This window comes from Grammomys surdaster, unplaced genomic scaffold, assembly GCF_004785775.1.
Source record: "Grammomys surdaster isolate TR1022 unplaced genomic scaffold, NIH_TR_1.0 125450, whole genome shotgun sequence".
Taxonomy (NCBI): domain Eukaryota; kingdom Metazoa; phylum Chordata; class Mammalia; order Rodentia; family Muridae; genus Grammomys; species Grammomys surdaster.
The window spans coordinates 441,221-454,003 of record NW_021620314.1 but is presented as its reverse complement, the minus strand read 5'-3'; the positions used below and the strand labels follow the sequence as shown (position 1 = coordinate 454,003).

Genomic DNA, 12,783 nt, shown 5'->3' with positions numbered 1-12,783 from the left:
GCATTGGAACTTCATAATCTGTGCAAAATTTAAAGATTTCATCTTTAGAAGAGTAAATACTGAAAATTGATTTCTCATGAATGGGTTTATCAAAGGTCTTTCAAAGGAACTTGTGGTGTTCAGTATAGATAGGCGTATTATGGAATCAGCTTGTTAATAGATAAGTTGTTAGCGAAAATACCATCTGCACACAAATGAAGTATTAGTAAATTGTAAGTCATTAAATAATTCCATTTGAAAGGAAGTAGACGTAGATGGCACAAAATAATTCAAATATAAGAAGACAGGTATCACATGCATCCTGTCATCAGAAGAAAATAAAACCACAACAGTAAAAGTACAAGTATGAAGGAGGAATGAGAGGACTGAGGGGAGAGAGGAAAGAAAAAGGAGAAGAGGCAGTTAGGAGAGGTGATATGGGCAAAGCGTGATACGTGGATATATGGAAATGTCACAGTTAAAACTCATTTTATGTACAAATCATATTCACTCATTGTAATCCTAGTTTTTTTTTTTAAAGAGATTGAATGGTAGAATACACTGCACAAGGTCCATTTTGAAAGCAGAGAGAGACCGTACTACCCACAACCCTGATCTTGGCCTTTCGAATTCCCAGAACTATGAAAAAATGGATTTCAGTCATGTAAAAACTTCTCCTTCTCTAGTATTTTGTTTAGAAACACAAAAGGACTATGATCAGAAAATTGCATAATGGGAATTAAGCAATTCTTATTATGTGGGAATGTGGGAGAATGAGATAAGTAAGCTCCCTTTGACTCTTAGCTGATTAAGAGTTTCACTGATTGTTAAACTAAATGAGTAAAGAACATGATTGAATCTGTTTCAACATCTATCATAAGATCATATAATCTTACAATTTTTTTTCTGCTAGCATGACATGTCATATTTATATAAATTTAACTGTTAATTCACTATTGAAATTCTAAGGCAAAATGCACTTGGCTTCAATGAGACCCATGAGAAATTAAAACATGTGCACACACATGTTTGTTAGATGAATGTTCATAGCACCATTTTCCAAGGCTGTATGAAGAATTTGTACAAACATTCCTTAGATACATGTACAAATAAAATATGACATATCCATAGAATAGATTACTTCTTGACAGATAGAAGGAGGAAGTGCTGTTACAGGGTATGATGTGGATGGACCTTGAAAACATTATGTTAAATTAAATTCACAATTCTGCATGAATTTGTGAATTTCCATTCACAAATGTCTGCACATTGCACAGCTTCATTTACATAAAAACATTTTAAATAGACAAATTTATTAAGGCAGAAAACGTGTTAGCATAGAGAACAAGATTCTGAGTGATGGAAAGGACAGATGTGGAGTGGATACTTAGGATTTGGGGTTTGTTTCAAATTATTTTTTTCTGAGCTTGATAATGACTGTACAAACCAGTGAAGTTACTTAAATTCTACTTTAAATTTCATGTGCTTAATTTTATGGTATATCAATTATAAAATAATGATACTGGTAAGGCATTGCAAAAAAAAATATAGCAATTGTCACATTGGAATGCAGAAACAAGACAGGCATGAAACACATCAGACCAAATGAATTACAGGTAGTAATTGCTATTACTTTTTGAATTGTTTGACCGCCCTCTTTATCGACCCTTTGAATTTTAAAATTTTAGACACTTGTGATTCACTCTAGTGTGAAACCTTAAATGGTAATTTGAGAAATAGGCACTTAATGGATTTAAAATAAATGCCATTATAATATATTGTTAGACTTCTTCCAGTTCTGGTAGTTTTCCATATTTTACTCTGATGAGCGGATAAGTTGAATTTCAACATATATGTGTCTATATATGAGTGAACATAATACATGGAGGATTTATTATTGTCTTTAGATTCAGGCCCTATTTGAAATCTTTGAAAGCATCTTCTATGAATGAAGACAATCAGTTATATTACAACTTACTACTGCTATGTTGTATATCACACACACACACACACATACACAAACAGATACTCACACATATACATACATACACATTCATGAGTCTGCTATTTGCATAGCAGTCTAAAGTCTTTGTTTCTGATATGAATACAGTTTTATAGGAATTATACAATCAGTATAATTATAGCTTTAAAACTGAACATGAAGAATGGAAAGTTACATGATCAACAATCTTCACAGAATTATGAACTTTGATTCCACACTGCTGTATTACAATTCCTAGTTTTCCTTACTTCCATGTAGCAAATATTATGCTAATACCTCAGAATAAGTCTACTGATATACTCATGATAAATAAAACATCTCAGAAACCAAACATGCTGCTCAAGACTATAAATTTTTATGTAATACATAGACCTTAAAAAAAGATATCCTGAGTCAGGCCAGAGGTAGGGCTTTGTTACCCACAGTACTTGCTTTGTAAGTGTTAAGATCAGACCTCTGGTTTCCAATACCCATATAAAAGCCAGGTAGATATGGAGGTGTGATTGCTGTCCATGAACATAGAAGGCGGGAACATAGACTTCCAGAAACAATGTGGCTAAACAGACTAGTTAAAGTAACAAGCTCCTAGTTTCATGAGAGACTCTTCCTCAACAGATAAAGTGGACAGTAACTTAGGGACACATGTGACATCAATATCAGTTCTCCATATGCAAGCATGTACCCACAGGCATGCAACATAACATTTGTTCATCCACACTCCTTGTATACATACACAAAAGTATTGTAGCTAATAATGTATGCATAGATATGCATATAACAAATACAGTAGTTTCATAGGAGTGATAACTAACGTTGCATATCACTTCATAATTCAAGTAGGTTATTCACCAAGGCCCAGAGATGGTCGAGATATCTAGCAAACTAGCTCAATAAATTAAAACAGAAATTATACTTGAATGTAAATATTATGGTAAAAAACCATCTAAATACATTTAGGGATCCCCAAGATGAGACTTATCCTTTGATAAACACTGAGATTCTTGTTCCAGATCAATGAGCTAACACCGTTTGTTAACTTCTTTCTTTTTTGATTCTGACATTTTGTCCCCATGGGTTTGAATTTTGAATTCTATTTTCGACATCCCATTTCTTTACCTGTCCTATACAATTTTTTCTTATCTTCTATTCAAAAGTCAGTCACTAAAATCTAAGTAGATATGCTGATATGCTGAGCTGGGCATAGTAAATTGACCTTTAATTGCAGAAGATCTTTGTGATCAGGACCAGTGTGGTCTACCACTGTAAGGTATTGTCTCAAAACAAACACAAGCTAAGTATGGACAATCAGTGAAGAGGACTGGAAAATTTATACAGGAGAATAAGAATTGCACTTTGTTTCTGAGAGCAATAGCAATTGAATCTTTTCTAAATATGGACTGAGAAATGATGTTCAACTCTACCACACAAAAGAAATGTAAGTAAGCCATAAGACACAGCTACCTCTCTACGTAGAAAGAGTAAATCTGTACAGATCAGCTCCACAGTAACAGGAACTAATTTGCAGAACATGTCCACGGAAATTATCTCTTCCAAATTAAAAGTGAAATACATGAGATGAGAAAAGCCAAGAAACTCTTAGCATCCGTGAATTAGAGATGGAAGACTTCCATTGTTCTTTGTAAATAGGCTTATTTCTTTCTTTCTCTATCTCTTGTCTCTCAAACAGCATAATGATGCATTGTTAACAGTTCACTCCCATCTTTTTCACTTTTATCACAGCAAAGCAACATACATCACTTCAAAACTATTCTTGAAAATGACATTCTTTTTGGTCCCATTACTTTGGCTTCATTTAACTTTTCTCCTTCCCCTTACTCTTTAACAACTTCACTATTTAATTCTAGCAAAAGGAATATGGGGCTTGTGAACACTGTCAAATTCTAGATCTTACTCCCATGGACATAAAAATTGGCCAGGGCTGGATGGGTGTGGTATGACCCAAGCAAAGCTAGTTTGAAAATCTTCTTAGGGCTTTCTTAGTAGAGTTGGCAGATAAATAAACTTCTCTGTGATTTTTTTTCAATTGTTAGCTCTCCCTTCATCTATCTTCCCTAACAAAATTATTTTGCTCTCTCTTTTCATTCATTGCCATTTAGCATAAGTACTCACGGATGATCTATACCTGTGCCTTCATTGCCATTTAGCATAGGTACTCATGGATGATCTATACCTGTGTCTATGAAGAACACACAATAAAGGACCATTCTATAGTAACTGATGTGGGAAGATATGCTCTGCACTGTGGAATGCTTATCAGAATCTAGCTTTCATTAGTAACCTTCCTTATGATACATTGACAAACATCAATGTGGAAGGACTTTAACCAAAGTGAGAAACTAGTATAAGTGAAGTTTCTGTGGCCTTCTAAGCAAGCTTCATGTTGACTAGATTCTATTAGTTGTCTGCTCATTCATGGTCATTAATGGTTCCATAGTCATCACTTCTGTAACAGTCACATTCACACTTTCTTGCTTCCTCCAAACTATCCCTTAGTTCCTTTACTCTTTTCAAATCCCTAAACTTTTCTTGTTTCCCTCTGTAGCAAAAAATCTCTTGAAATTGTGCTCTATTCAATTTCCAATTCCTATTTTTAAAAATCTACTCCAATCATAACATGCGTTGCCACCTTAATAGAGACATTGTTATCCATATCAGCAATGATCTCCCCACATGGCCAACATCAATGAATGAGCCTTAGCTTTGTCTGCTAGACCGTTTCAGTTCTTAGGATAAAATTGATGCACTCAACACATGATAAACACATATTCTCACACTGAAATTCAATCTCATTCACAGTTTAAATCCACTTTAGAATAAATACTTTAAAATTTTAAATATGTGTAAATGAATATGTATTGTGTGGGTTTGTGTTCTGTGTGTATGTTTGTGTAGGTGTATGTGTATGGATATTACATGTGAGTGCAGATACCTGCAGAAGCCAGAGGCTTCAGATCTCCTAGAACTGAAGTTATAGTTGGTCATAAGCCACCTGACATGGGTGCTGTAGACCAAATTCATCCAAAGCCAACAGCCCACCCCAGTGAGCTTGGCTCCATCAACTGAAACAAATTTAATAAAGCAAAAAAAAAATATGTGATTTTTTTCCCTCAAAGCCACTCAGCTTTATTTCATAACAACCTGGAAATTTTAAGTAGAATGCAATTCTGAATTTTCCTCATCAATCCTGATGAGAATTCCAGTCTTTTAATTTTTTGGAACAAAAGTAGGAAAGAGTCAACATCTTCTTCTCACATCCTCCCGACACCATCAAGCATTTGCTCTGTATTTCTTCAAAATATGTCTGTGATACACTCATGTCTCAGCTGTGTGAACCTTATGGAAACTATCATCTCTTCCTCTCCAGAGAGTTACTATAGCTGCTGAAGAGACTCCTGACTCCAGCTCTCCAGTCTCTTGTCAAGTTAGCTTGTATACTTAAAGCCGTGATACAGCAGGAAATTTATCTTGCTGAGTAAAAACCATTTTACTCCTCTGCCTAAAACACTCTGAAAACTTCTTGCCTCATTTCAAGTCAGGGCTAAAATACTAACATTGGCCTACAGGCCTCATGAGGTTTGCCCTTATCCCTACACCACTCATCACTCTGATGTTGAGTTCTGTTTGTCATGTCTCATTCCGACCTCACTAATGAATTTTCTTTCTCAAGAACATAACAGAACATGCATTGTGCCTGAGTTTTGGGGCATAGCTTTCTGCCTCTGGCACTATTTCCTACCAGATAGACAAAAAACCAAAACTAACCAACCAAACAAACAAAACCCCCAAAAACAAAAGAAATTAACCCTTCATTTTCAACGCTGCCATGGCTTTAAAATGCTAGGTTCATAGCCACTCTCTCAGTACTAGTTACCGAGACCACTGCTTCAGAGCACACACTGGATGCATTAATTCTGAAGATTCAGGTCTGTTCTTCTAGGCTTTTCTCCTTGGCTTGCCGTGGGCCATATCTATGTTCTCTACATTATCTTCCTTGAAGTGTCTGGGTTGTCTCTTTGTAAAAAGGAAAAACATCATATTACACTAGAACTCATTCTAATGTTCCCATTTTATTGATAATCTTTGTAAAGATCTTATCTTCAAGTTAGATCACACTTGAGGCTCAGTCCTTAGGGTTTTAATATGGGTTTGGGGAAATAGAATTCATCCTAAACAACCTTCTCCAACCAACCTTACTACTCAGCCTAACTCTCTTGTCTAATTATCTTATTTTTCCTCATTGTTTTTACTACACTTATCACCTTTTTTTAAAAAAAAATATTTTAATTTATTCTTTCATTCTTCTCAGCAAGATAGTACTACCATATCCTCAAAATGTAGAAGAGATAGCATTTAGATATGATTGACAATGATTAATTGAATAAGCTCATCTCTTCACCTAGGAAATACAATGGAGCTGATCGTGTCCTACGAACAAGCTGAATATAATGTAGCCTTTGTAATGACAGTCTCTGAAATTGTGAACATGATTTCCTATTAAACTATCTTTTAAATACATTTTAACATTTCAAATCATTGTTATTATCTTCATAAATGGCATCTTACTTTTCCTCATAATCTTTCAAGGCTTATTACAGCCACATACACACTTCCTGGTGTATTTATAGGGAAGAAACCACTTAGGACTAAGCACACCACTCTGGGTCATCTGTCCTCAACTGTAAAACTTTTGAATTATCTGTCAAATGAGCCACATCATAAAATCTCTCTTTCTCAATTCCATCTCTCTATTTATGATTGCATATTTCTAAATATCTTCCAAAATTATAGCAACATCTTATAGCAACATCTTTCTTTTTTAATTATTGAGTCTACATACTAATTTACTACATTTAATTATTTAATTACTTAGTCTACATACAGATGAAAAATAGTTCATATAATCCAATGAACTCCCTAGAAAATAACATATACTTACATTAAAAAATCAACCTCTACAAAGCCCTAACCCATATCCATTGCTAAAACAAACTATGTCCCTGAAAAATCCTACTTCCCTCAACTCTGTCCGCCTGGAGATGAAAGACATGGAAGGGAAGTATTTTACTAATTCAAAAAGGAAGAAAATCTGTTAATAAGCCAGAAGGAATAATCTATATACTAGCAGCATATAATTTGAATAAACCTTAAATAATTGTTTTTGTGACCAGTAGTTGACTGATTTTCACAGAGAGGACTTTTATTGCATTTATATTTAACTACATGTGTCTTCTTTTATGAAGAGACACAGGCAATATGAACTTGAAGTTAAAGTGTCTTTGCAGCTATAACAGCCACAGGCAGTATTAGGGCAGCAAACTTAACTGCCTTTCTGCCTTTTACCTTAAATAGTATCATATCATTTAGGAACACATTAAAAAAAAGACATAAATTATATGAATCATTCATTATGTGAATGTACTCATCCTAAAACTGCAAAGAGCAGCAAGATAGTACGACACCACAAAAATACAAGATCATCTCTTAAAAAGGAAACTTGAATCTCATTTTACTCAAAAGAAAAACATAGGTGCAAAGGGAAAGGAGCTTTAACTTCATTTCTCCAGAAAGAATAAGACTGAAAGTGAGAACCTAGGCTAATTACTTTTTTTTTTTTTTTACAATTTTGCAGTCATTGTTTTCATCTTTATGGAAGCCAGAGTTTAAAAAGAGAAAGACTATTTTTGTCAGAGTACTATATGTAATAGAGTGAGTGTTTCTGGAAGAGCCCTTTTGTCTTCTTTTAGGATTAGAAGTTCCTCCAGCCACAGCTGCTTTGGGAAGCCCTGTGCTGCGATAATCAGGAGTTGCAGATGACCGAGTTTCTGCCAGAAACACTGTGATCAAAGCTGGAGAGGCTGCTAGCTTCAGCCTCTTTATATTTGTGCTTGTTTTTCTAGGCCATGGTTTTAGAATGAGTGACATTAATGCAGTGAAATAAATCCATTCTGCATGCCACTAAATATTTCCATTTGTTGTGTAATCATATAAAATGATAATTGTACACCTGTACTCCTCATTGCTGATGAATCTTGAGGCAGGCTCCTAGGGACATCCAGATGTGCTATAGAGAGGAAAGTCAGAACAACATTAGTTTTCAAATATGCAGGTAGAAAACAAAACAGGTTTATGAGTAGTGAGCTATAATTTCTTTGCTTTTCATACATTTTATTTTCATTTTGGAAAGATACATTTCTTAATTCCTCTATAATATGTGATATACACATATATACATATGTGTATATATATATCCATAATATACAAGCAAAGGAGTAATAAGGCAAACAATGCCCAAACAGAACAATATGAGACAAAATGTCTACCTAAATATCATCAAGTCTATTTGGCCGTCTACTGCTGGGAATGGGGCCTTCTCTGAAGTGTGGTTAACATACCCAGTGTAACTACATGGTGTGTTGTAATAACAGGAATATGCCCCCATACCTAGCTTTCAGATATTTCCAATCCTGAAAAAAAACAAGCAGACTCACACATTTTGAGTTATCAGTTGAAAAGATATAGACTAATCATTTTGTATTTTATTTTGCTTCCAAACATTTTAAGAAAGAAATGTGCTTCCCCAAATAGGAAAAATTGTTGAAACTTGACAAATGGATGAAATAAACTAGAAAAATTGTGAAAAGAATCTAGGTCTTCCTCATACATGAGTGACTTTTCAGCATTAAAGACTTCTTACAGAATCATGGCTACAGCGCACAAGTAACGACTGAAATGCAATCTAAATGGATGTTTATCACAGTCCTACCTCCTTACTGTTTTAAAATTGGTTTATACTCTAAGTCTTAACATAATAAATTATTTTTTTAAATATGATAAATGTAATACCATATTTAGTGTGATATTTATTAATAATAATTATCTTGATAATTAATAACATTAATATAACTTTTCAAAGCTTACTTTTTTCCATAGCCTTATTTATATAAATCTGTAATCTGAATTTTTTAGAAACAGAAGACAAACTGGAAGAGAGTGTGTATGCTATGATATTTGTAACAGCTAATGGCCTTTGGAGTATCACCTACGTGTGCTTTCCATATGCTTCTTTACAATTACGTTAAACAGTATAATGCTCTAGAATTGTATTAGTTATATATTAATGACTCAATTTCACCCTGACCTTCAGTCCCTGCAGCTTTCAAAAGTACTGTTTGAGTGATCAAAGACATAGGTACACTTAATTTAATTTTAGTGAAAAGAAGGTTATTAGTAGAAGTTATGTTAATTTATCACATAAAATTAATAATAGTCTATGCATAATAGTATATGTTAATAATGCTAATAAGATACTATAATTTGTTATATGTTTGAAATTTTTGTTCTAAATATTCACAAATAAAGAGTATTAATAATGTTCTAAGGATGTGCCTCTGAAACACATTCTTTTACAATGGTAGTTTTAGACTTTTTCATGTAAAAATGAATTATTTTTCTCTGGAGTCTCCTAAAACTCCCTTTTCCCTATATAGTATATGCTAATTGTCCATTGACATGCCCACCTCCCATTTAAGACTATCAGTGTCCTCAGGACCAGGATTCCTTTGTCTATGTACAGAATGTTCTAGGAATGCTGGTTATGATATAGAACAGGACAAAAGACAGTAATTACAATGCATGGGGATCAATGTAGTGGTCAACATGAATGTACAGGAAGACACAGTATGGGAGCTTGTACAAAGGTGTGAATTCAAAAAAAGTCTCAGTAGTGTAGATTGTGCAAAGTTCAATGGATCTGGATGGAAAAGCACACAAAAACTGTTAAGAGCTAAACAAGAAATCAGGATACAGTAAGGGAAGACACTGAGCACTCTTTTCCTGTGGACTGCAGATCCCAGACAAGTAGCGGGGAGAGAATGAAGAGGGGGAGGTTGGGAAGCAAGAGAGAATGGGGAAAGTAACACTTGGAAGCTACTCAGATGAGTAGCTCTTCTGGAGCATTAGGATACTGCCAGGCTACTTGTCAGTGGTACTTAAGTTAACCCTTACAGCAGCTCTGTGGATCAGGTCCTCAGTCACTACTCTCCACGTACAGGTGGTAACAGCAAGGCTTGGTGATAGCCCTCAATAACTCAACTGTGAAGCAATCCAATAATACAATGAGGCTGCAAATCCTGAGCCACTTGTCTCAAAAGTGTGTACACAGTCTGCGCATGAGCACCCGTCTAAGCCTTTTATATGGCTTTTCAATGGAAATGAATTGCTTAGAACATTATCAGAAAGAACTGGAAAAAAACAACCTAATGAACATATGTCTACACCCTAGCTACTCTAATTGATCAGCTTGCTGTGCACCCAGCCCCTACTGCACCCAAGGGACCTTCTGCCATGCTACTGTGGTGACTGATCCACAGAATATAATAGTGGTTACAGTAGAACCACAGCATTGGGGTAATTAGTTACAGAACTCATTGTGGCAATGAAATACTTAAAGAATAAAAATGAGAGAGAATTTGCATAGTGGAACCCCCAAACCACCAAACACCAAAGTAAAATACTCCCTCACCATTGAGGCATCCTATTCCTGTGGACTGGAGGTCACAAACACTATGTGTTAGGTCACAAGAACTATGTACTTTTCCACCAAATCAACTAACATCCTTGCTATATTTATGTTCACTACAGGGTTTTTTTTTTGGTGGTGGTGGGGGGCGGTGAATTTGACCTTGCGAATATTCTTTTCAATCTGCTTCAGTAGGTGTTCTAATTTACATTTGAAATATACCAATACCATCATTGTAAGACATGCCCAGGATGAATCTCTATTACAGGCATACTGGTAAGCATGACGTGTACATCACTTTAGAAATCGTCTGATAAAGACAGTGAGATACATCTAGAGTGGATGAAAGCCCCGTTGTGTGTGTGTGTGTGTGTGTGGTGTATGTGTGTGTGCCTGTGTGTGTGCATCTGTGTGTGTGTGTGTGTTGGCGTCTCTTTTCATCTGCTTTGCCATTTCTACTAATACAAAACAAGGCATAAATAAACGTAACGGACTGGGAACAAGTTAGCTAACTAACTAGTTAGATATTGTCATCAGAAAACACAGATAAGGTAAATATACAGTCTTGATAGGCTACTTACAGCTATCATTTTATTAGAAGGAATTTTAATATGCTTCTGATTAAGCTCTTATATTTTTAAATGAAAGATCAGAAACACACAGCTTTGGGCCTGCATTTAGTGCAACAACATTGTGGTTACCAGAATTGTACGCATTTCTGTACATCCTAACTGATCCATCTTAACCAGAAATAGATCGACTTGCCTCCACATGTGTGCAATAACCTCTCCTTACTGTTAGAAGAATTTGGATATTAAGTTGTCTGACCACCTTGATTGTTTAAATGGCTTTATTTGTTATTGTCATGTGATTATGACCTGTGTGTGTTTGAATAAAAGTGCATGTGTACAATAGCTCAAGTGTGGAGGATGGAGGGCATTTGAGGTGAGTTGGTTTTTCTGCCATGGACCACAGAATCATATTTAGGATGCCAAGTTTTCATTTGTTTAAAAAGTATGTTTTATTAAACTGATAAGAACAGATACTATACTTGATCTTAGCCAAAAGGCCGACAGGAGCCTGTCTCCTTAGAGGTCTACAAGAGTCTGGCATATTCAGAGGCAGATGCTCACAGGTAACCATTGAACTGATCATGGAATTCCCAATGGAGGAGTTAGAGTGAAGACTGAAGGAGTTGAAAGGATTTGCGAACCCATGAGGAGAGCAACAATACCAACCAACCAGAGCTGCCAGCATCTAAACCACCAGCCTGGGAGCACTTAGGGAGGGACCCATAGCTCCAGTTGTATATCCAAGGGAGGATGGTCCTGTCAGGTATAGGTGGGAGAGGAGATCCTTGGTCCCATGAAGGCTGGACACCGTGTGTGGGGGAATTTGAGAGTGGGGAGGTGGGAATGGGGGTGTGAATGGGGGCACATTCTCATAGAAGCAGGAGGAGGGGAGATGGGATAGGGGGTTCCTGGGTGGGAAGTGGGGGTAATGGAGTAAGGGGATAACATCTGAAATGTAAATAAAATAAAAAAACTAAAAAAAAATGTATGCTTTATTTATTTTTAGTGTACATGTGTGTTTGTGTTTGCAGCACGTGTTTGTGCTATGTGTGTGGTGGGTGCCTGTATACCTGTTTGTTTGGTGCATGTGTTGTAGGGAGTGAAAGGGTGTTACTTTCAAGACTGGACTCTGTCCTTCGTGTGACTTCAAAACTACTGACTTTATGTTGTCCAGTTTTATTGGCAAGAGGTTTTACCTGCTGAGCCATCTGGTTGTTTTTGTTTGAATGCACCTGAAAGTTCAGTATTCTGACTCAGTGTGAATGTAAGTTGAAATATTACAGCAATAAAAGAGAAATGTGAGTGGAATTCTTACCCAGAAAAATTGATTTTAAAAAGCACATTTGTACATGGGAAGTGATATCAATATCCACATCTCTTCTCAAGTTCTGAAATTCACAATAGGTGAAAACAAAACAAGGACAAAAGCAAAGGCAGCCCAGTGGTATATGACTTTAGTTCTGCATTCAGGAAGCTAACACAGGAAGATAACATTCTTGAGTGTGATCTATACAGTGAGTCTAGGCTACATAGTAAGTTTGGAGTCTAGTTTGGGTTATGTATCAGTAATTTGTCACAAATAAGCGAGGACTTCCCATCCCAAAAAGGTAAGTTAAGAACACACAAAAGAGTACAATAAGTACATTATATGTCTTGTCTTCTCTTGATGAAATGTAAATATAAATATACTG

At 35.7% G+C, this 12,783-nt stretch overlaps 1 pseudogene; it reads right to left on the bottom strand.

Annotated features, from left to right (window-relative positions):
• Positions 1-11,468: 11,468 nt before the first annotated feature.
• LOC114637939 lies at positions 11,469-11,601 on the bottom strand (annotated as a pseudogene).
• Between the last annotated feature and the right edge of the window lie 1,182 nt (positions 11,602-12,783).